Raw genomic sequence first — 4152 nt, forward strand, 5'->3', positions numbered from 1 at the left:
GGATCCCTTTGTCCCCTGAGGTCCCTTGTCCCCTGGTGGCTTTGGAGCCAGCGTTGTGCCAGGGATTTGCTGCTGCAGGAGCAGGGATATCGGAGCWTTTTTGGTGGTCTCTGCCCTGCGAGGTGACACAGCAGGAGCAGCCAGCATCCCTCGGCAGCTCTGGCATTGGGATTGATGCTCTGGACCCCTCTCCCTGCCTGCTGCCTGTTCCCACAGGCGGGCAAAGGACCGGGGGCTCCATCGCTGCCGGAGGAGCCAGAGAGATGCGTGCTAAATCGGATTCAGCCTGAGCTCTTTATCCGTTCGGCAGACTGTGGGTTTAGTGCTTGGATGCTTCATTAACTAATAATAATGAGTCATTGTGTTTGCCTCCTGGGCATTGTAAATGATCCGGTGTCAGGAGGAGCCGCGGGGACGGGGAATCGCAATGAGGTTGGAACGGGCTGAGCCGATARAAGTGATGCCGAGGAGCGCTGGGGGGCACGGGTTGCTGGGGACAGCGTGCCCGGGGAGGGGACAGCTGAGCAGCGATGTGGCCAGCCAGCCTGATAGCCCCAGAGTCACCAGGGATGTCCCGGTGGTTCCCTCGTCCCTCTGCTCACCTGCCTGGAGCAGAAGCGATTCTCTCCATTTCCTTCCCGGTGATAAAGGGACTTTTCCAGCCCATCCCGCCCTGCAAGCGGCTCTCGCTGTCCCCTCTGCTGCTGCACCTCGAGGTGATGCACAGGTGATTGGGGCCAGCCTTCGTAGAACATGTTTGTGTTTTCTGTAAGGGTAATTCCTGCTCGGGAGTGAAAGCGGAGTGATGTGCAGCTTGGGAGAAATACGAATGATAAATCCCCTGGCCCTGGCGTGTGAGTGATCCCTGCCCAGAGCCCATAAAGCCCTGAGTGCCTCTGCACTGTGCTGGGGGATGGCCCATGGCACTGCTGGATGTGACACAGACACCTGTCCCCTTCCCTGTGCCTTGTTTGGGGTCTAATTCGGGGGTGTGTGTGCTGGCAGGGCAGGGAGAGCAGAGGACTGACCGCTGTTTGTGAACAGATCTGCCCTGCCTCCATCATCAGAGCTTCCTCCACCCAGCGCCTGTTTGCACCTCAGTTCCACATCCAGAGAAAGAGAACACCCCTCCTGCACCCCAAATCCTCTTCTGCACCCCAGAGAGTTCAATGAAGCATCTTCCTGGCTTTGAAAAACTCACAGCTCCCTCCCCATGCAGGCATCTGCGATATGTGGTTTGCCCTGATTGAAACAAAGGGGAAAAAAGAAATTGAGGCGTAACAAGGAACAAGGCAATAATGAAACAAGGAACAAGGTAAAAAAAAATAAAGAAAAAGCGGGAAATGAGCTGGTGGCTGACTGTACAAAGAGCAGGAGTTGAAGTGAGGTCATTTCAGCTCACACATGGTCAGGGGGACAGCCAGGGTATCTCCTGCAGGAGGAGCAGCCACCGAGGGTCTCCTGCCTCAGTTAACACTGGAAACCCCAGCCATGAGGAGCTGAGAGGTGGCAGCAGAGTCCCTCTGATGCCACCACAGCCCCACTGTGCCTGTGGGGCAGGAGCCAGGCTCTGCAGGGCAGGAATCATTGCAATGCTGTGRGCTGCTCACACCCCACATTTCACCCTGGCTGCACACCCTTTGCTGACAGTCTGCTACCCCCAATTGTGGGGAACCAGGCAGCCTCCAGTTCAGAGCTGGGACCCCATGAATTGAGGGCTGGTGCAGCATTGCAGTCACCTCTGCTCACCAGACATCRCCCCACAGCACGGAACGAGCCAGCTTTGTTTGACAAGACATTGTTTTCCATAAACCGTGCGGACTGGCGTTAATTAGATTTCTATCCTTTAATTCTTTATTAATTGAATCTTACATCAGCTCGCCTTTTACTTTGCGTGGGATTAAAGCCAGGCTGAGCAGGCAGCACCGATCTGGGTCATCCCRTGTTCCCTCTCCAGCAGCCAGCTCACCTTTTCCTCCTGCAGCATCCCTGGGTTTGGGCTTCTCTCCAGGATCTGGCTCAGGCAGGGCACAGAGCTCAGGCACCCTGGCCTGCCACTTCTCCAGTGTTTATTCCTGGCAGATGATATTTAATAAGGCCACATAATTAATGAACTAGAAAGTGCTTCAGCAGCTTGACGTGAGACAAATATAGCTGCCTGCTCATTTCCAAATACCAAACAGAAATATTTGCTGCCTGTTTCTGCCTGTTATGTATCATTAGCAATTTTGTCATCTCTATTAAGCATTTGCCTGTAACAATACCAATACAATTTWAAAAAACTCTGTTCTTATTGCCCCTAACCCTTCTGGGTATGCCTTTTCCCTGGTATTTTTGTTGTTTTTTGAATTCTTAACATTTCATATGTTCCATAAGTACCACTGTTTGATTTCCCCTGGCCCTATACACGTCTGTACATTTTCCTGCTGTAACCACTGCTTTCATTGCACCACTGACCCACGAGCTTCCTTCCCTGACTCTGTGACCGGTCCATTTTGTCCATTTGTTGACTCTGAACGATCCCCCCTGATTCCCAGCTGTTTATTTTTCCATCTGATTTTKCCCCTCGCAGCCAGCCGGAGCACAGACACCTTCCCAGGGTTGTGATGGCTGTTTGCAGATCCTCCTGCCTCGCCCCGGGCAGGTTCATTCCCCTCCATGGACACGAATTCTGCCTCAGGGAGGTCCCTGCTGTGCCCATTCCAGCCCCAGTCGAGCTGGACTCACTCTCTGCCCTCCCATGTCCCCCTCCAGTGACCAGCCTGACTGTGCTGTGACTCAGTTTCCCTTCCTGAGTGCTGCTGTCACACAACATCCCACCTTCACTGGCTGTGGGAGGTGAAGCAGCAAGAAAACTCCCACTGCTGGAGGTGGGAAAGCAGGGAAGGGGGAAAATGTGTCAGCACAGCTTCTCCAGGCAGCAGCACAGAGAACTGGCGTGGCTGTGGCTGTGCTGCCTCCTGTGAGATGCTCCACAGCCCGTGGCCAGTGGAGATGGGCAGGGAGCTCGAGACAGACACAGAGCCAGAGAAAACACCCCGTGGGATCTGGTGTCTGCACTTGGGAGATGTCATCTGGGAAAGGGGATGGTGCTGGGGTTGGGGCAGAGGTGTCAGGGTGTGGGATGGAAGGGATATGGTGATGTCCCACCTGGTCCCCATGGTGGGAGCCCTCTATCAGATCCTGTGGGAGCAATCCAGAGGGATGGAAACACCTCCTGGCATTGCCCTGGCACTGTTTTGGGGTTCACCACTGGCCTCTCCACCTCTGAAACAGTTTTTCCCACCCATCTGCTGGCAGGGGCTTATGTCTGCCCTCCCCTGCTGATGGGAGGAGAAGAAAACTCGGTCCTGCCTCCAGGACATTTCCTTGTGTATGGATTAAAAGAGAACAAAGTGGATTAAGGGCTCTGCAGAACAGCTCTTCCCTGCACCTCCAGGCATTTCCACCCATGCAGATCTTGTACCAGTGCTCCAGCAGCCCTCTGGCCAGAGGCAGAAGAGGCAAAAACCATGTGGGGTTGAAGTTTTGGGATAGAGAAGCTGATGAGGTTGGACTGTCAGACAGCAGCTTGCACAACCCTCAGGGTGGAGATGGCTCAGCACTGCCCTGGCAAGGCGAGGCAGAGATCTTGTCTCCTCTCTCAATCTCAACACACCATRGATTTCCACATTTTATTCACATTTTCTGTGATCTCACTATTTTCCTTTGGGTTTCTGAGCTTTCAACTCGGTTTGCATCATTATTGCCATGCCTCCTTCTGGAATATGAAATCTAAAAAGGTGCTSTGGGTGCAAAGCCACAAGGCAAGGAGTAACCAGCACCGGAGGATGAAGGCAGCAGCACCACGAGGCTGGTGGGAATGAGCAATTTCACAAACCAGGATCTGTGAGCAYATTCCCTGCTGGAAACTGGCTGCAGCTCTGCCCGGGCCAGCTGCCTGCCCAGCCTGGGCAAACACACACACAAATAAATGTATGAGCTTGCTTGGGCCAGCCTTGGGGTCTGGAGCCCATCTGGGCCCTGCTGGCTGCTGAAATACTGCCCTGAGCCCAGCACTGGGGAGATTTTTTTTTTTTTTACCAGCAAAGCCCCATTGTGCTGCTCCTGTCCCATCCAAAGTGCAGCAGCTTTGGGTTGATGTCCCATGGC

The sequence above is a fragment of the Malurus melanocephalus genome, unplaced genomic scaffold (genome assembly GCF_030028575.1).
Source record: "Malurus melanocephalus ecotype Western Australia unplaced genomic scaffold, MMel_1.1 scaffold_482, whole genome shotgun sequence".
Lineage (NCBI taxonomy): Eukaryota > Metazoa > Chordata > Aves > Passeriformes > Maluridae > Malurus > Malurus melanocephalus.